This window comes from Myotis myotis, unplaced genomic scaffold (assembly GCF_014108235.1).
Source record: "Myotis myotis isolate mMyoMyo1 unplaced genomic scaffold, mMyoMyo1.p scaffold_m19_p_8, whole genome shotgun sequence".
NCBI classification, from domain to species: Eukaryota; Metazoa; Chordata; class Mammalia; order Chiroptera; family Vespertilionidae; genus Myotis; species Myotis myotis.
In genome coordinates this window covers 64,739,818-64,761,280 of record NW_023416390.1, presented here as the reverse complement: position 1 = coordinate 64,761,280, position 21,463 = coordinate 64,739,818, and positions in this window count along the sequence as shown.

Sequence of the window (21,463 nt, the reverse complement as noted above, 5' to 3'; positions counted from 1 at the left end):
CAGATTTCACCCAGACTCACGGACAGGGCATTAGACAGGCTGTGGATTACTGGGGGCCACCTGAGCGTGTGTCCACCAGAAGTTGTTTGTAGTTTTTACTAATTATGAATATCAGTACACCGTCTTTATGGGAACAAACGCTTTATTTCTCTTGGGTCAGTGGTCGGCAAACTGTGGCTCAGCAAACTGCGGCTCGCGAGCCACATGTGGCTCTTTGGCCCCTTGAGTGTGGCTCTTCCACAAAATACCGACTTCTGCGCATGGGCCACGAAGTTTCAATCACACAATCTACCCGCATGTGGTATTTTGTAGTATTTTGTGGAAGACTTGAGTAAATACCGAGGAGTAGAGTTGCTTATGTTTAACCTTAGGAGAAAATGTCAAGCCGTTTTTCAAAAAGGCTGTACAGTTTTCCTTTTCATCTACAATGTTCCCCGCTTTCTACCAATATTGCTGTTGTCTGTCTCTGTCATTTTTGCCACTTTCTACTGGATGTGAAGTCTGCATTTGAAAGAGCTCCATGGGCGATTCTTACACATACTCATACTCGGCCGCTGCTTCAGAGGCGTGAGTCATCAAGAGCCTTCCAATTGACCTTCCCCCAGCCTCGTCAACTGGGGGGGAAAAAAGGAGACATATGTACTACTATTTGTAATACTTTAAACAATAAAAAAAATAATAAAACAATAAAAGCTTGTTCACTCATTAAAAAAAAAAGAGCCTTCCAACACTACTCAGCGACAGGCCCCTCAGAAGTCCATCTCTAAACGTAACCCACCCACTGAACCCCAGGGTGCATTTGTGAAGACAGAATCTGGGCCTGACTTCACACCCTCTGAACCAACATCTCCAGGAATGTAGTTGGGGAATCGGTATTTCCTGAAGAACTTCTAGGGGATCCTTTGGCCTGCTGGGGTTGGGAACCCAAAAGCGTCTTTGGTGTGCTACTCACACTGAGAAAACCTCTATGACGTGGATGTAGGACCCCCAGACCCTCCCTGCTCCGTTAATAAAATCTGTTAGCACATGAATGTCCTTATTTGCTTACTGTGTATGTATCTACATCAATGACAGCTTCCTGGGAGAAAAGAAGTTGGGGAATTATAGCTCCGATATTTGGCTATAATTATTCTCATTCAAAGAACTTTTGTCTCCAACTGTAACTCACCAATCTCAACTAATAGTCTCCTTGTATTTTCAGGAAGACGCTGTTTCTTTAAGAAGCACTTCTTTGAAAAATACTGTGGAGCTCTTGCTATAAAGCAGGCACCACAGTGCTGGAGACTGGGGACGTGAGCTGGGGAGGAGGGCAGACCACCACACAGGCGATGGCCATCTTGGTACTAAGTGCTGGGGAGAGAAAGTGCGCCCCCCCCCCCCGCCATCCTCCCCCCACCCCCCAGCCCCAGGAGAGAGGGACAGAGCCTCCTCCAGGCTCCTTATTCTCTAGCCATCATTTTTAAAAGCCATGTTAAGGGGCCTAATGGATGGTGACAGAAGATTTGACGTTGGGTGGTGGGCACACGGTACACTATATAGATCATGTAACACAGAAACTCACACTTGAAACCTATATGAGCATGTTTACCAATGTCACCCCAATAAATTTAATTGGGAGAAAAACAACCACGTTTATATGACTAAATGCAACTGAACGCTTCTCTAACCAGCAATCTTTTTTTTTTTTAATACATTTATTGATTTTTCACAGAGAGGAAGGGAAAGGGATAGAGAGTTAGAAACATCAATGAGGGAGAAACATCGATCAGCTGCCTCCTGCGCACCCCCTACTGGGGATGTGCCTGCAACCAGGTACATGCCCTCGACCAGAATCGAACCTGGGACCCTTCAGTCCGCAGGCTGACGCTCTATCCACTGAGCCAAACCGGTTAGGGCTAACCAGCAATTTTTTCTCCTTTAGGCAAAAATACTTCAGGGTGGTCACCTGTCAGGGACATAGGAGGACTGCTAGACACCTCCGTGCCATGAGTTGAGAGGCAGAGAGAGGGAGGGAGGGACAGAAGGACAGGCAGCGGCCAGCTGCCCACTCCAACACTGATGGTGAAGAGGTGACAGGATGAAGACCAGGGGTTACAGGGACCCTGGCTGTGCTGCTAGCTGGTGGCTTAGGGATTCACATACCTCTGCTTCCTCAGGAAAAAAACAAACAGAATAAAATGGTGTCTCAGCAACCTGCGTACAGAGAGCGTCTGAAAAGCCTGTGAACGAGCGTAGGATAAACCTCGTTTCAAATAAGGTGCTACTGCATTTTCAATATTATTTTTCTTCAACCTTCAGACACCGTTTCAGGTAAAATTCTTCTAAATTTCAGTACACTACAAAACATTCAAAGAAGTCTGGAAACACAGAGGAAATAAGTACTTTCTAAACTTCTTCAAATGAAAAATTGGACCTATTGCTTTACTAAGTTCACCCGCAAAGGTGTCTGAAGATTGATTTTAAAAAACACATATGGAGCACAGTATTGGAAAGTATAACTGCTGTGCTGTTTAATAGTAACTTTGTGCTATATCAAATGAGGACCTGAGGTCTCCCAGCAGCTCTGGGGCAGAGCCAGGACTTAAAGCTTAGCTGCCCGGGGCCCAAGACCACCTGCTTTGTCCTTCAGAGCCTCCCTTCCAAGCTCTGAGCCCCACACAGGGTTGTTGAGAGACCACGGTGCTTTCCTGACATCTTGGTCACATCCTTATTCAGTTAAGTCACGTGCCCATCTCTTCGTATCATAGGCTTCAGGAGACTTTTTGAGACACCAAGAAAGGTGATGAGCCCTCTCCACTGACAACTGAAATTGCATTCAGTGTCAGGACATGTGCAAGACCCCCGAAGGCCCTCTCCGGACTCCCTTGACGATCCTGGACCCAGGTAAAAACCACATTTTTGTCTGTAAAGTTCGTAAAGACAAAGCAAGAAGCCTCCACTTTTCTACCTCCATCTAACGGCAGGGCTGGTACATGTTTGCTCTGGAAATGTTTGCACTTATGTGAAAGTGCTTTAGAAACTGTTGGAGGGAGTGCAAGGGGGTCGGTGAAGCAGAGGAGAGAAAACCTTTCCAGGAACAATGATGTTATGACTATAAGGTTCAAGGAATGATAATTCCCTTCGCTTTCAGCAGAGAGCACATAATCACAAAGGCACACTCGCGAGGCAGTAGTATCGGCTGTTGGCTTGCTGTCTGCATAGCTGTGCCCATGACCATGTGCCCCTGCACGTGTGCCCTAACTGTTCCTTGGGGCAGAGGTGCAGATAGGGACATGGGCATTACAGGTGTCTTCCATAGGGATTTATTTCCTACCTGGGTCAAGTTGTGGCACCTCCCTGACTTCATGTGCTGCGAGAGTTATATGGGACAATATACAAGGTGTTTGAAAGTTGAGCGACATAGCACAACCTTATTATTAAACAGCACAGCTGTTATATTTTGCAATACTGTGTTCAACCCTTAGCCACCAACCCTTCTTTAAGGTGCTCTTGTATTTTTATTGCTGAGAATCAGAAGAATTTGTTTTCTCTAACTTCCCAGAAAAAGGGTACAACATCAAAGCCCTTTGAATATAGAATGTTCACTCCCTCCAAGTTCAGAAAATATGTGGAGAATGCATCAGCAATGCTCCAATTTTCCTTCTGAGTGCTCCTTGTCCCTGTCTCCTCCAACCCCCACCATTGTCCCAGTATTCGCTGCCGTGCCACACAACCCAGCCTGATGGCTTTATTGTCCTCTGGTGAGCTTTTCTCACAAACCAAAACAAGCAATGCACTCAGCTCACACAAACATCTTCCATCCTTGCGTGAGGTGCTCATTCACTAATGAATGCCTCCCTTGGGCTTCATGGACAGTAAGGCAAAATGCAAGACCGGGGACCAAGAAGTGAATTGCTGATCTCTTAGGCACAAAGCATCTTAATGAAGTGAGAATGAGTCCACTAGCCCAACACTTGGAAAGTCACTTCCAAGATGCATCGTTTACATCTTTAATAAATATATTCTGCCTGGCCTCGTACCAGTTGACAGCTGCCCACGTGAAGAGATTTCATGACATTCAAGTAGTACATTCATTCATGCATGCAATAAACATTTTTGAATACTTGCTGTATGCGAGGTAGTGTGCAACGTGTGGTGGATGCCAGGAGTCCGTGATCTAATGGAGACATGTGTGTGCATCTCTACTAGAGGGAAACCCAGGGGCTTGCATGCAGGTAGAAGAGTACTGACCCCAGACAAGGCGCCTACAGCTGAGTCACAGATTCAAGCTCTGTGGAAAGTAGCCTGGGAGAGTGTGGGGAGATGCGGAAAAACTTGGGTGAAGGTGGTTCTGCGAGGAAAGAACAGAATGTGTGAAGACCCAGAGGCAGTGGTGTTGGTGCCTGTTAGTACCTGTTAGAAGAGCTGACTGTGTGCCTCTCCCTCCAACCCTACATTCATCGATGTCACCCTGATAGCCTGAAATCAGTCACCAGAGAAGTATTTACACCACAGAAATTGGCAAACACTACTCATCAGGGCTTTTTGCCCCTAAAGAACCAGTCGATAAACATTTACCGACACACCACAGCCCAGAGGTGATGAAGAGCGTGGTCATGTAGAGGAAACTGTTAGAAGGTCAGCATGTCTGCTGTTGCTTCTGAGATTGGTTAGGTGTCACACATGTGGGTGAGTGAGTCATTGGGAATCAGGTCATGAAATGCCTCAGTGCTATATGCAAAGGAGTTTGGGAGTGATGCTATTTTGCCAAGATATTTGTAGTAGACACCTGCTGTTGGCGCTTCCCCAGCATCCATTTCTCTTTCTTCTGGTAAAAGCAGTCCATGATATAACTGGGGGCAAAAGGCTAGTTGATGGGATATAGGTCATGATAGTCACTGCTGACAAAGGGAACAAGCTCTCATCTTCCAAGGGATGGCCCCTGTAACCTCCCAGTGCTGGCCCCTGTTCTGGTATTGACTGGGTGAGAAGTTTCAAAGCGCAGGTCTTACAGGTTTGATCACAGCAGTGTTTATCAAAACGTGGTCCGGGCACCACTCACATTAGAGCCACTCAATGTAGTTGTGTACAGTGATGAATTGTGGGTCCTACCCCTGAAACGCTCAGTCAGGATACCTGCAAAGATTCTGCATTTTAAACAAGAACCAGGTGATTCGTATGTGCACTGAAGCTGGAGATCTAAAGACTGAGTAGTGTTTTTCCCATTATGTGTTCATCATGGACTCTATTTATTAATTCATTTTATTTAACAAATATTTATTGTTAGTTACTGTCTCAGGTGCTGGAGAATAAAGTGATAAACAAGATCAGCCAAGTCCTACCCTCAAGAACTTATATTGGTTAGTGAGGGGGAGAGGCAATAAATTATATTTTTAATGTAATTTCAGATAATAACAACTATAGAGGAAATAAAGAAAGGGGAGCTGGCGGGCAAGCAGCTCAGTGGTTTCTTTAGATTGGATGCTCAAGAAAGGCTCTATGAGGAGGCAACATTTAATTGAGATGCATGTTTATGATTTTTTTCCCTTCAGAATTCACATTCAGGATAAAACACAAACATATGCCCACATGTGAACTGTAGTCCTATTAGACAAATCAAAAAAAAAATTTTGTTGTTTTAGAGAGAGGAGGGAAGAAGGAAAGGGAGAGGGAGAAGAAGAGGGAGAGGGAGACAGACATCGATGTGAGAGAGAAACATTGATCAGTTGCCTCCTGTATACTCCAGGACTGGGGATGGAACCCACAAGCTGGGTATGTGCCCTGACTGGGAATAGAACCAGTGACCCTTCAGTTCACCCAATGAAAGGTCACACTGGCCAAGGAGACAAATCAAATTTTTTTTTTTTTAGGTTTTATTATTTTTTTTAATTAAATATTTATTGTTCAGATTATTACATTTGTTCCTCTTTTTTCCCCCCCATAACTCCCCTTCTCCCAGTTCCCGCCCCACCCTCCACCCTCACTCCCCACCCACTGTCCTCATCCATAGGTGCACGATTTTTGTCCAGTCTCGAGACAAATCAAATTTTAAAAACCTTTAATATAAGTTTAAATTAAGAGGATTTTAAAAAATGTATCTTTATTGTTGAAAGTATTACAGATGCCCCCCTCCCATTGGTCCCCCCACCCTGCTCCCACACCCTCCCCAGGCCTTTCCTAAAATATTGTCTGTCCATGAGCTATGCATATATGCATATAAGTTCACTGGATAATCTCTTCTCCTCCCCCCTTCCCTCAGAAATACATTGGTCTGTTGCATGCTTCAATGTCTCTGGATCTATTTCGTTCATCAGTTTATTTTGTTCATTAGATTCCACATATAAGTGAGATCATATGATACTTGTATTTTTCTGACTGACTTATTTCATTTAGCATAATTCTCTCTAGGTCCCTCTATGCTATCTCAAAGGGTAAGAGATCCTTCTTTTTCAGAGCTCATAGTACTCCAATGTGTAAATGTACTACCATATTTTAATCCATTCATCTACTCAGGCACTTGGGCTGTTTCCAGATCTTAGGTATCATACATAATGCTGTTATGAACATAGGGGCACATGTATTCTTTCTGACTGGTGTTTCTGGCTTCACATACCAATGGCAAAGAAACATAAAAATGCTCACTGTCACTAATTATCAGAGAGATTCAAATTAAAACCACAATGAGATAGCACCTCAGACTTGTGAGAATGGTTACCATCAATAAATCAGCAACCAACAAGTGCTGGTGAGAATGCGGAGAAAAGGGAACCCTCGTGCACTGCTGGTGGGAATGCAGGCTGGTGCAGCCACTCTGGAAAACAGTGTGGCATTTCCTCAAAAAAAACTAAAAATGGAACTTCCAAGAGGATGTTGTAACTGCATGCTCACACATATTAGATAGATGTGTCAGTCATGGTACCCACCATGGTTAATAGAAACTGACCCAACCATTGCCCCTAAGCAAGAGACTGCCAGGACGGCCATGTTTTGAACCACAGGGTCCTATGCCAAGGGCAATCAGTCCTCAGGACAGGCAGCAGCACAGGAAAAGATAAGCTGGACCATCAAGTCTCTCCCAGAACCTACAGTGAGCAGACATTGGTGAATGAGGTGGGAGAAGCGAGCTCAGGGGCTGAAAGGGCTCACTGGGTCTACACAAGACCAGAGAAGTTAGGGGGAAACAGAAACCATGAGTAAGAGGAGGAAGCAAAAGCTCCGAGAAAGCAGAAATGATGAGACTGAGGCAACTGACCAACAGAGGAGCTGAAGAAGCACAAACAACTCCCATGTCAAGTTGAACGAATTCCTCCTCCCCCTTCCACCTAACTCAGCTCCCATTGCTGATCTCCCTGTGGCAGGGGATTTGGATTTCCTGGGTCTCCAATTTTAAAACCACCAGCAGTAGCCACAGAAGCAGAAGCACTGCTTGCAACACACATTTTGTGTGTGTGTGTGTGTGTGTGTGTGTGTGTGTGTGGTAACTTCAGTGTGTCTGTCACTGAAATTATGTACAGTCTGACATAATTTAATTGTAAGTCTATACATAATTGTATAGTCATTGTAGCGTGATTTTAGCTTAAACACACACACACACACACACACACACACACACACAGCTTCTGGGTGCAAGGGAAGTGACTAATGCAGGCATCACTTCCCACTCCCCAAAAGAAGGCTGGGACACTCGAGTGCCCCTGGCACGGTCCTGCTCGCGTTTGCACGGGAGGCCAGGCTGCGACAGCTTGAAGGGATTTGGACTTCATTGATCCCAAATCGTAAGGACACTTTGCAGTGACTCCCCTGCTTCCTGGAGTTGATTTTGTTCTGATGAGCTCTTATCAGTGAGCAGTTGTTCTCTAAAAATAGTTTCTGAAAAGGCGCACGCATTGGCCAGCTCCCTGAAGAGGGAGAAACAGAACATATACTTAGAAAATGCATCGATGTCAGACCCCATCACCGGTCTCTTTGATGAATATGAAAAAGAAACGTTTGGGAGCAGCTGAGATATTTAGCTCTGAAAATTATCCAGTAAGCAGCTACTTGGATAATGTTGAATATTTTTTTTCTACAAACCCCCCTTTGAAATAAACCAGACAGAGGTCCCTTTCACTTCCGTGGGAGTTTTCAGCAAAAGGAGAAAGGAGGACTTTATAAGCTCTAAGCAGCCTTGGAGGCCATTCACAGGCTCCACTAGCATCCCCTGCCATTTCCCAGTCTGAGGCCCCTGGATGCGGCTCCTCACTGTCATCATTGTCCCTCTTGGGCACCAGCCGGGCAGCTGAGCTCTCTGAGGCGCGGAGGCTTTGGAGTATGGGAAGAAGCCATCAGATGGGATCACAGACTGTGCAGAAAAGAGATGAGCCGGAACTGTGGCGCTGGGGGGATGAAGTACATGAAGGCTATTTTCATACCCCCTGAATGGCACTTCCTGTCCCAGTGCTCCGGTAGCCAGTCTGAAACCTCCTGCTGGGGCGGGGGCGGAGCCGCGGGGGAAGCTTTCTAGACCCGCAGAGCTTTTCCCCCAGTCTGCCTCCAGGCTGCCCCCAGGCTGCCTCCAGGCTGCCCCCAGGCTGCCTCCAGGAACAAGGCCTAGATTGCCTGCTTCTTCGAAATGCCCCCCTTCCTGCCCTTGCTGCTGGCTTTCCGCTGACTTGGCTGCAAGTCTTTTCTTTGGGTGAAGGGGAGGCGTAAGCAGATTCTGACACACAGAAAGAGTGGAGGCAGTACACTGTGTGCTAGCTCACCGTTTCCTCTGCTAGACTAGCCTCATCTTATTCAGGTTCTTATTTGTTCACACGTAGGATGACACAGTCTTTTCAAATTTCATTTGAAAAGGGTAGCAGGTACAGCTTCTGGACAGCCCCGCCACCACCTCCACCACTCCCTTAAAACCTCTTTCGTTATCTGCCAGCTGTGGTAAGCATTCACCATAACTCAGGATAATTCAATCACCCTGAGATGATCCTAACGATACTGTGCCCAGAGGAGCACCTCAGGAGCAGGACCTCAGCACACAGGATCCCTCGCAGGACTTCTCAGTGATGCCCATCCATACTCGATTCATTATAATAGCCCAACAGACCCGTACAGCTCTGAGGACGTCCACAAGCCAGTTAATATCTCCTTCCCCATCCCATACCTGTCTTCTCGCCGTAGTATGGTCCCCTCTGGCTCTAAGGCCTGTGATCTTTGAGATTAGAACCAGAATGGACTTTTAAGTAAATATCAGCTACGAAAGAGGTATAAGCTAGGGAACGTTGAAAAGATACCTTCCTTTGAAATCTATTGCCTTCCCTGTAGTAGATAGGAATGCTTTTGGCTACAAGTAATAGAAAAATATAATTGTGGTTTAAACCATTTTCATTGGCCAGAGGCTGGTTCAGGGTTCAATCAGCGTCTCAGGGATGCTACACAGCAATAGACACTCTCCACTCTTCCCCTCAGACATCCTCAGGAAGTTGCCTTTCTTCCTGCCTGCCTGTTGCCTTATGGTCACAAGGCCAGACCAAACAAAGTGAATGGAGAGGAAAGGACTCGAGGTCTTTCTTCTAATAAAGGTCTGCTATTCTTTTTCAATCTGAGAAGGAAGCTGGAGCTTGGTTATACGCCCTCTGCTAGACCAATCACCGGTGAAGGAGAATTGCATTGCCAGGAACAGCTGGAGCAATTGTGACCCATCAATCAGGATTGGGGTCTGCCTACTCTGAAACTGAGGAGTGGAGTTCTGTGATGAGGGAAGAGAGGCAAGGGCGGGAGATTGGTTGTTGGGGAGGCAGCCAACAGTGTCTGCCATAACCACTGAGCTTGCTGATGCCTGGAATCCCATGATTGTTCTACTGGTGCTTTAATTCAACAGAGGCTCTGTCCCAGTGAAAGAAAATTTGTATTTAAAAAGGGGTTAAGGGCTCTGGCTGGTTTGGCTCAGTGAATAGAGTGTCGGCCTGCAGATTGAAGGGTCCCAGGTTTGATTCCAATACCTGGGATGCAGTCTCAATTCCTAGCCCCAGTCAGGGCACATGCAGAAGGCAACCAATTGATGTGTCTTTCTCACATCGATGTTTCTCTTTCTCTCTCTCTCTCTCTCTCTCTCTCTCTGACTCTCCCCCTCCCTTCCACTCTCTCTAAAAATCAATGGAAAAATATCTCCAGGTGAGGATTAACAAAAATAAAATAAAATAAATAAATAAAAATGGGCAGAGGACCTAAATAGATATTTCTCCAAAGAGAACATACAGATGGCCAAGAGACATATGAAAAAAAAAATGCTCAACATCACTAATCATCAGAGAGATGCAAATTAAAACTACAATGAGGTATTACTTCACACCTGTCAGAATGGCTATCATCAACAAACAACAAGTGCTGGCTAGGATGTGGGGAGAAGGGAACCCTCCTTCACTGCTGGTGGGAATGCAGACTGGTGCAGCCACTGTGACAAACAATATGCAGTTTCCTCAAAAAATTAAAGATGGAACTGCCTTTTGAGCAAGCGATCCCACCTCTTGGAATAGATCCTAAGAATCCAGAAACACCAGTCAGAAAGAACATATGCACCCCTATGTTCATTGCAGCATTATTTACAATAGCCAAGATCTGGAAACTGCCCAAGTGCCCATTAGTAGATGAGTGTGTAACGAAGCTGTGGTACATTTATACAATGGAATACTACATGACTATAAAAAGGAAGGAACTCTTACCTTTTGAGACAGCATGGACGGACCTGAAGATTACCATGCTAAGTGAAATAAGCCAGGCAGAGAAAGACAAATACACATGATCTCACTAATATGTGGAATTTAATGAATAAAATAAACTGGCAAACAAAACAGAACCATGGATACATGGAACAGGCTGACAAAGGTCAGAGGGAAGGTGGGTGGGGCAGATGGAATGGAAGAGAACAGCCAAAGAAGATATGTACATAACCCACGGACACAGACAAAAATGTGGTGAGGGCCAGAGAGAGGGAAGGGCAGGATCTGTGTGGAGGGGGACACAGCGGGGGGCCAGGGGGTGAGGGGGCGGTGCGGGGGGGGGGGGGCTGGCATCTGTAATAATGTCAACAATAAAAATAAAATATAATTGAAAAAATTAATTACATTTTCAAGATATTTATGCCCAACACATATTTATTTCATACTATTTTTTAGAACAATATCAAATAGGACATTGAAAACCAAGATGTTAAAGAAAATATTTATTTGGAGCAGTAATGGTGTGCTTGTAAATCTTTCTCCACCAGCGGGGGAGAAACCCTGGTTCATAGTTTGCTGATTTCCATGATATGAATGCTCTTACCATGGTTAGTTTCAAGCTAGCAAAGTTCCTGAAAATATAATATCCAGCTTTTGTAAGCCCATACAAATCAACTGCAGCACACCACTGAGTAAGTTCATACTAATGTGTTGTACAATTATGCTGTACACATTTATCCGTGTGATTGCCCCTTTAATCTAGCACTCATAATACCTTGTGAAGCAGATATTGTCATCACCATTTCACAGATGGGAAGCCTGGGCTCCAAGAAGCTGAGTCTTTTGCCCAATTCTTCTGACGCTGGGTACTAACAAGAGGCCCATGGGAGCTTAAAGCTAAGAGAGCTCTGATACTGGCCATTTTACGTGGGTACCAGCAAATTCTCATGCCTGGAATTATGTGCGCTGTCAACTCTTATTGCCCTTGGAGTAATAAAGACTAGGGCAGACTGAAAGTCACAGGATGCCTTTCTTCTTGTTTTGAAGAGAAGAAAAAAAAAATAAAAGAAAAATGGAACGATTTCATCAGAAACATCCAAAACAGAATACCGTCTGTTCTCATCGTGAATGTTTTATGTTTGAGAGAAAGGTTAGGTCCTTCTTGTTTTTTGTGACATCAAAAGAAATTTTTCTAAAAGCACTCCTATTGGCATGCATTCCTACCTTTAACTTCACACCGAAGAACAGCCTTGTGGCTCGACCGTGTGGGCAGCTTTACAACTTGTACATTTCCTTATTATAGAAACATTCCCCAGCATTTCCCTTTGCCTACATCATTTGCTTGTAGTGCGGTGCAACGGTGGTAATGGGAAAAGGGAGAAGGCTCCCTAACGAGGAAGTGCTTTGGAAAATGTATGGCTCCATTGTTTTCGTTGCCATGAGCAGCCTGGGCCCAGGTTGAGCTTTCTCCTTTCCTCATGATAAGCAAAACTTTCTGGCTCCCTCTCCCCTTCCCCTGGATGGCTCCTACTTCACAGTCTCTTCCCTCCTGCCTATGGATGCAGCAGGCTGGGCAGGATCCTTGTCACTACAGAAGGGGCAGGGAGGTAAAGTAGCTGCTGACCCGTTTCTGGGATCTCCCTGTCAGTGCTCTACCTCCACCGTCTCAAGGTCAGGCCTTCCGGTCAGCAGGCACTTCCAGCGTCTCTGGCTCACGGGCCTGGCGCTAGTGTGAGGTTTTGGTGAGAGCCTGGTCCCCCGGGGTGGACTAGGTCCTGTCCAGGAGACACCTGTCTGCATCTTCCAGAATCAGAGAAGATGCCCAAAGGACAGAAAGCTTTGTTTTCCCTGACAGCAGTCGAATTGCTCTGATGTGACACAGGTGGCATGTGCTCCTCTTCTCTCTTCCACTTCATCCCGGCTCTACTTGGATGGCCCTCCCTCAAGGCCCCCTCCCCTAGAGCCAGGCACACAAACACAGTGTCCCAGGCCTCAGCATGGCACACAGGGACTGAAGGATGGGCTCCCCTACTCACTGCTCTTTGGCTGTGAACAAACCCATTTGCTCCGCTAAGAAAACAGCTCTAGGGCTGCCACATCATTTAAATGCACAATTATGCTCTTCATTTAACAGCGGTTCTCAACCTGTGGGTCGCGAACAATGAAAATACATCCTGCATGTCAGATATTTACATTACGATTCATAACAGTAGCAAAATTACAGTTATGAAGTAGCAACGAAAATAATTTTATGGTCCGGGGTCACCACAACATGAGGAACTGTATTAAAGGGCCGTGGCTTTAGGAAGGTTGGGAACCACTGAAACATAAAGGCCCCACAGGCATGTCTTGCTCACAAAGTTGTCCTCTCCCAGATGTCACAGGCATTAGTTAATTAGCCACTACCCATAACCATAAGCACTCCGAGAGACGGGAGGCACCATGGCATTGGCGAGAAGTGACAACTCAAGTCAGACTGGTGGGAAGCGACCAGCTTTGGGCTAAAAGGCAAATTCTGGTGATGAAGTAAGACATTGCCTCCCTGAATTCCTGTTGTCTTCCCCCCTCAAAGCAAGCTCATGGCTCTCATACTCTGTCTGAGAAATAGGATTAGAAGGAGTCAGCAAGATGCGTGACCACTGAGACGGCTCTGTTCTTTTCTTCTTCTTTCTTTTTTGCAGCTTATTTTATTTAATTAATTTATTTAATTTATTGATTTTTACAGAGGGCTAGGGAGAGGGATAGAGAGTTAGGAATATCGATCAGCTGCCTCCTGCACGTCCCCAGTGGGGGACCGAGCCCACAACAAATGTACATGCCCTTGGCTGGAATTAAACCTGGGACCCTTCAGCCTGCCGGCCAACGCTCTATTCACGGAGCCAAACCAGTCAGGGTGAGACCATTCTTGAAGTCTACTGTAGGCAAAGGAAAGCAGATTTTAGAGTCAGTGCCATTGTAGTGTATTTGTTATCTAAACACATTGTAACAAGAATTGCTTTTCTTATCTATGACACTCTTTCCTCTCCCACATTCTTTTTCCTCTGGGATTTGGAGCCATTTTCCAGTTTGGGGCTTACACTGTTTATGAGTATACTAGGAGCCCAGTGCACAATTCGAAATTGCGTGGCACCGCCCACCCTCAAGTCGTTGTTCCGGCCTTGCCTCGCTCCCCAGGCCCCGCAGCAGCTGCGGCCACTGCCAGTCCAGCCCTGCCTCCCTCTCTGGCCCTTGAAGCAGCTGCGACCTCTGCTGATCAGGCCCTCCCCCTGCCACCCCGCCCCCGCGCTGCACGCACAACCTCCTCCTGTCCCATCGACCCGTTATGGCATCCCGGTTAATTAGCATATTCCTCTATTTTATATATATAGAGAGAGATTGTCTCATCACATTATACAGAAAGATAATGACACAACTTTGCTCTTGGAAAATTTGATAGCAGGAAGACTAGCACAGCAGTTCGAAGAGTGGTCTGCAGACTCCTGGGAGCCTGCTTTGGAGGGATTAAACGGTCGAAACTATTTTTGTTATAATGCTATGTTATTTGCCTTTCCTGCTGTGCTGACATTTGCATTGGTGGTGGGAAAGCAATGGCTGTCAAACCTGCCGGTGGTGCCCATGCACAAATCAAGGTAGCAGCACCAGGCAGCAGTCATTGTATCCTTTATTAACACGGAAAGAAAGAAAGAAAGAAAGAAAGAAAGAAAGAAAGAAAGAAAGAAAGAAAGAAAGAAAGAAAGAAAGAAAGGAAGGAAGGAAGGAAGGAAGGAAGGAAGGAAGGAAGGAAGGAAGGAAGGAAGGAGAGGGAAGGGAGAGGAGCGGGGCGGGGGGAGGGAGGGAGGGAAGAAAAAGAGAGAAAGAATGAGAAAATCCTATTGCAATTAAGAATTTCCTTGGTGGGCACTGGCCAGGTGGCTCAGTTGGTTGGAGCATCATCTCTTACACCAAAAGGTTGCAGACTTTGATTCCCGTCAGGGCACATACCTGAGTTTTGGGTTCAATTCCAGTCAGGGCCTGTAAGAGAGGCAACCGATGGATGTTTTTCTCTCACATCAATGTTTCTCTCTCTTTCTCTCTCTCTTTCACTCTCCTTCCTTCTCTCTCTAAAATCAATAAAAGCATATCCTCCAGTGAGGATTAAAAAAAAAGAATGTCCTTGGTGGGCAGTAAAAATTATTAATTTCATTTAATCTTGACACTATGTGTCTTTTCTTTCTTTTCTTTTTTTTGTTAATCCTCACCAAGGATATTTTTTTCCATTGCTTTTTAGAGAGTGGAAGTGGGGAGAGAGAGAGAGAAACATCAATGTGAGAGAGACACATCAATTGGTTGCTTCCCACATGTGCCCCTACCCGCGGCGGGGGATTGAACCTGCAACCCAGGCATCTGCTCTTGATCAGGAATCAAACCTGAGACCCTTCAGTGCATGGGCCAACATTGTAACCATTGAGCAACGCTGACCAGGGCTCTTTTTTTTTTTTTAAACCTCACCTGAAGGTATATTTTTATTATATATATATATTTTATTAATTTTTGGGGAGAGAGAAAAGGAGGCCAGAGAGAGAAACATCAATGTGAGAGTGAAAGATCAATTGGCTGTCTCCTGCATGGCCTGAGACTGAGCCCGCAACGTGGGAATGTTCCCTGACTTGAACTAGCACTTTGATGCACGGGACAAAGCCCAACCAACTGAGCCACACAGGCCAGGACAGTCCTACTACTTTATAAGCACAAGGCATTTTTGAACCAAAGTTAGGTTACTTAGTTGTGACAAACTTGCTCATTGCAAATTTGACCTCAAACAAGTCTTATCTATCTCTGAAAATAAAATCTGCCTTCAAAGGATGAATGTTCGCTTTCTCAGCAGTGAGCAAAGAGCAGAAAACATTTGCTCAACAATTTAGGTAACGGACAGAACTTTTGGAAGATTCTGGGATGAGAAGAATGCCAGAAGGAAGTCTACTCATTTACTCCTTTATTCAAAAGATACTGACTAGTGTGGGTCAGTGGCTGAGCTGAATGTTGGGGATATGGTGCTGAGCCAAACAGACCCAGTCCCAGCCCTTACAGAGCAAGAGAACCCATTAAACAAGTAAACACACAAAGGAAGATTTATGGGGACAAATGAAGCAGAAGAAGAACGTACATGAGAGAATGTAAGCGGGAGAGACCGTCTTTAGACTGGTGAGCAGGGAACCTCTCTGAGGAGGAAATCGGTAAGTTGAGAGTGAGAAGGCGCTCACCCTGGACAGCATGAGGGACGGGGCTCCTGACCAGAAGGCACAGCTGGCGTAGACCGTGGGGCATCCCCTCGGGAGGTTAGGGGCATTCTGGGCACGTGGAGCACAGTGGTTGAGGGCAGAGGCTCAGAAGTCTGACGGACTGGGTTCCAATGCCCGTTGTACCATCCACTACCTGGCCTTAGGGGAGCGACTCATCCTCTCTGTGTTTGATATTGTCATCTATAAGATGGAAACAGTAGTCTTCTCCTACATACAGGTGTTTCCTGTGGATTCCATGAGATAATCCATGCAAAGGGCTAGGCTTACAGGAAAAAAAAAACAAAAAAAAAACTAATAAATATTAGCTATATAATATTGGTTTGCAAAGACTGAGGTAATTGGCCTGGGCCAGGCTGGAGTATCCTGAGGATATTGTCATGAACTCGGTTTGGTATCAGACCCCAATTTGTCCTCGTTATGATGTAGAAAGAGTATATATTTCAAGCCAAGACAGTCAAGAAACCCAAACAAGATAGGAAGAAATATATTTTTGAGAAAAGCACTTAATCAAAGCTCGTAGCTCACACGCATGCTAGGGCTAGAGTTTGCAGAGGGGGCTCACCAAAGGCACAGACAGGTGGAGGCTAAAGTTATGAACAAGAAGGAGTGCCAAGCAGTGAGCAGGACAGATGGGAGCGTGGGCAACAAGCCCAGATCAGGACTCAAGAGATGGGACAGGCGGAAGCCAGGGCTGGGTCTCAGACAGCAACTAGGATCGCTGCTAGTAGGCGCCATTATCCTGAAAGGGGGTCTGTCCAGTTAAGTGTGGCTGCCAGCCTATTTCTTAAATGTTTGCGCCTGTTAGTCTGTTGAGCTAGGCTGCACTTTCCCCATCTATGCGCCCTTCACACTGCCCCCAATGAGCATGCTCTCCCTTCCTGGAAAACATGGTGAGAGCAGGGGAGCATTCACCTGGGCATCATGTTGAGACTGGCATCTCTGAATTCCCATGTTCCTCGTATTTTCCTTCTGGCTCCAGGGCCCCTCTCCAGATGGCCATCTGTTCTTTGCTTCTGCGGCCTACAGACAGCTGAGATGACTTGGGGGTCTCTACTGAACAGCTTCACTTTCAAATAAAAAATTGGGAAGCAATTTAAATTTTTACTTAGGTCACTCAGAGAATTCTAAGGAGAAAGAGGTAATGTCACATGACACACAGGCAAACTTCCTGACATTCCTTTTTAGCCACCTATTGTATTGCCAAGGGGCCTCTCATCCCAACAGCTTTCAAGCTCCCCCCCCCCCCTTCCCTCCTTCCCACTTCCTTAAAGAGCTAGTGATGGCTCTTCTTGCTTCTGCTGCTTCTACCCTTGTAGGGAAAGTTAAGAAGGCTCTGTTGTGTGATCCTATCACACCTGTAAAGGGGAGAGGCAGGGGTAGGTTAAGTTTTATCCAGCCTCTTTCATGCAGCCATGCTCAAGAGTGCAACAGGCAGCTTGGAGGCTGGTGCATGCCTCGTTATGATTCTGAACCACTACAATGACTCTGAAAATGATCAAGTCTCAGAGACAGTCGTGCAGGCTTTCTCTATGTCAGCGGTTCTCAAGCTGTGGGTCGTGACCCCTTTGGGGGTCGAACTACCCTTTCACAGGGGTCGCCTAAGACCATCGGAAAACACATATATAATTACATATTGTTTTTGTGATTAATCACTATGCTTTAATTATGTTCAATTTGTAACAATGAAAATACCTCCTGCATATCAGATATTTACATGACGATTCATAACAGTAGCAAAATTACAGTTATGAAGTAGCAAAGAAAATAATTTTATGGTTGGGGGTCACCACAACATGAGGAACTGTATTAAAGGGTCGCGGCATTAGGGAGGTTGAGAACCGCTGCTCTATGTTGTGGCCACTTTCAAAGTATATACACACTTGAAAGTATAGTCCATCTCCAGTTAAAACTTCGCAATGCAACCAATGCTATTTTACAAACTGTTGATGTTAAGTCTGAAGTAATGTGATGGTCCGCCTCTGGAAATGGTAATTCTACATGGTGCTGGGTGTTTTCTGCTCCCCTCCATGTCTTCTTGGCTCCCTTTCCTTCCCTATCCTGGGCCCCAAGAAGCTCACCTTTGTTAACTGCATCAGCAGGTGACCTTGCCTGCTTGATTGCTACCAATGATGAGCAACAGCAGATTGGAGAGGGAGGATGAGTGCAAAGGTGGGTATGGATTCGTTTTCTGTGCTGCCTGGTCACCGCAGCTGGTCCATCTTCCTCCAAAGCCACAGCTCATGGCAGGTGGCCCTCTCTACCTATATAGTTCTCCCGCGGGTCTATCCCTCTCTTTCCTCCCTTTCCCTCTTTCTTCCTGTAACCTCTCTTTTACTTCTTTAGGTGTAGAGGTGACAAGGGCACCTCCCTGTTAGACCCCAGATATAGCACCATCCTTGTGGTTTCCCAACACATCCTGTACACGATACCTTTATCAAGTCCATCTTTTTCCTGTCAGGACCCTGCCTCTAACACCCTCCTAATACATAAACAGCAAACAAATCAAAGCAAAGAGTTTAGAGCAAGAAAAGATGAGAACAATCTAAGTCCCCTTATTTGGAGAAGGTGTTACCAGCAGATCAACACGAGAAAAAAAAAGTTTAGTTCCTATTTTGCTTACATCTTCATTCATATAACAGAGAAAACTGATGACTTTGTTTTGAATTTAGCCATGGGTACAGCATGTATCAGAACTTGGCGGCCAGTGATTCCACTCATGCACACCTAGCTGCTCTCTGTCCGGGTTCCCATAGGGCCACAGCTGCTGCTCCTGCTTTCCGTGCAGGTGGAGTCCTGCCTGCACGTGGTATTGTGAAGTCCTCCCTGTAGCCTTCATGTGAGCCTCAGCTCCATGGGCATTAGCGTCCCTGGCCCAGTTCCTAGAGGTGTCCGTGTGTGCCCATCCCTTCATCCCCCTGGTGCTCACCAGAGACTCTTCCACACTAATTGTACAGATGTTCCCACTGTTTCTCGGTTCTACAGAAGGAATTTATTTATAAGCTCCCACCCCTCTGGAATACATCGCTTCTTACATACTTCAGGCCAATGGTTCCCATGTATGTTTTATCTGTTTTTTTTTTTTTAAATTTTGTTACGGAGGGCAGAGATTACATCTTTGATCTCTCTACCTCCGCATTCCCTCTTTTATACATTTTTTTTTAGGGGGCACCTACTATGAGCCAGGTGCTGTGCTAAGGCATACCACCTGAGAAAAACAGCCCCAGCCTGAACTTTCATGGACCTTATAGACTAGGAGAAAAATCGTAAGCAGACAAGCATGAACATATGAACATATCATTGCAAACCTTGATACATACTCTAAGTCCGTGGTCAGCAAACCGCGGCTCGCGAGCCACATGCGGCGTTTTGGCCCCTTGAGTGTGGCTCTTCCACAAAATACCACGTGCGGGCGCGTGTACAGTGCGATTGAAACTTTGTGGCCCATGCGCAGAAGTCGGTTTTCGGCCTGGGCGAGTCTATTTTGAAGAAGTACTGTTGATATTCGGCTCTGTTGACTAATGAGTTTGCCCACCACTGCTCTAAAGGAATGGTGTACAATGTATAAGAACATGTCATGGGACATGTAATCCACTCTGAGGGGTCAAGAAAGGCTTCTAAGAGGTGGTGACACATTAGCTAAAATATAAAAATGAGCAGAAGTCAGGTACATCAGTGATTCTGAAGCGGGCTGACGTCGCCCCCCCAGGACGTTGGCAATGTCTGGAGACATTTTGCAGACATTTCCGGTGGTCACAGTTGGGGTGGGGTTGCTGCTGGCATCTACTGGATAGAAGCAAGGGATGCTGCTAAACATCCCAAGGTCCACTGGGAAGCCCCACAACAGAAAAGTGTCTGGCCCAAAATGTCAGTTGTGCCAGTGGTGAGAAACCCAATCCAGGTTTCTGATTCCAACCAGAGAGAACGTGTGCAAGCACCTCACTCACAGGGAGCCGGGCACAGAGAAGGCGTCCAAGTCTAAACGGAGCATCTAGTTTACATTGGTTTGGGCATCAGCTCTATTTGTCCTTTTTGTCATTACTTCTGTTGGGTAAAATTCTGTTTTACAGAATTTTAGGTGTAGGAATGAATATGACAAAACCTTTTTTCTTTCCCCCCAAAGTGTATGTGTACCTGGAGGCTCGGTCCAGGCAAGACAGTAAAATAACAATTGATGGGTGGGAGGAGTTTTCTTTCCCTCTAAACTGCTTGAAAATAGAAAATGACCTCTTCACCGTGACTGGTGATCAGACTCCCTAAAAGTGCGCATTTGTAAGTAGGGTCCCCATATGGTGACCTAGGTTGAGCTGAAATGGAAATGATGGTTTTTAGGAGCTAAGTAGAACAAGAGATAGGAAAAAGGGTGAAAGGGAACTAGGATTTCTGGAGTGCTTTCTAAAGTCGAGGTCTGTGGGCTCATTAGTCATTCATTTAACAACTATGCGTTGGGTACATATGCGGTCTTGGAACAATAAAAGGCTCAGAATCTAGTGAGGCGACAGGTGAGCAAACAAACAGTGGTGATGGATATGAATAATGCCCCACTGGAGTTCATTTTGTATGAGGTGCTGAGAGAAGGCCTGTATCGATGATGCCGAAGGTGGGGGGGGATGAGAGGGCACCCCCATCAGAGCGTCTTCACAGAGAAGAGACTGATAGAGATGAAACCTCAAGTAGAATATGAGGATACTGAGCAGAAACTCCAGGGAATAACATGAAAAGGCAAGCTGTAAAAAAGCATGGCCGGCTTGGAGTGCAGGGGGTGGCATGCAGGGGGTGTGGTATGACTAAAGGATGGAGACATTGGGGCTTGGAGTGATGGGGGAAGTGGCAGAGGGTGAGGCCATGGAGGGGTACAAGCCATGCTAAGGAAGCAACGGAAAGGCACAAACAGGCCTGCACACTCAGAATGACCACTCTGATACCAGAGACTGGAGAGGAAGAGGCAAGACTGGGCAGGCATGTCTAGTTAGGAGACCACTGGCATGAGGAGACCAGTAAGCGTCTGATCATAGAGAAATAGTGCCACAGTTAAAAGCAGTTAGTGGGTGGGCCACAGAAATGAAAAGGCTACCACAGCTACAAGGAATTCATTTCATCTTTACTTTAATTTTGCAAATAATCTATTATTAATGACAACCAAAAAGTTAAGCATAACATAAAAGCCAATAGATATTAAGAACCAATGAGTGTTAAACTGCTATTGCAGATCCTCTGAGACAATGCCAGTTATTCATATATTCACCCTTAATTAATTTAAATTTTTTTCACCTACATGAAGTGGGAATTCCTTTCAATCTGAGGTGGGTAGTGGATGCTGGGCCCCAGACCAGGTTTGAGTTTAATTCTTCAGGAATCAGTAGAGCTGGGAAGACTGTCCCTAATGTGGGCCTGAGAGGGGGGAGTCGTGAGAACAAGAAATTGGAAAGGTGGCCCCAATGTTCAGGCCAGAAGATAAACCTGTCACTCTACAGGGGAGGGAAAATTGGAAGCCTATGCTTAAAATTTGAACCT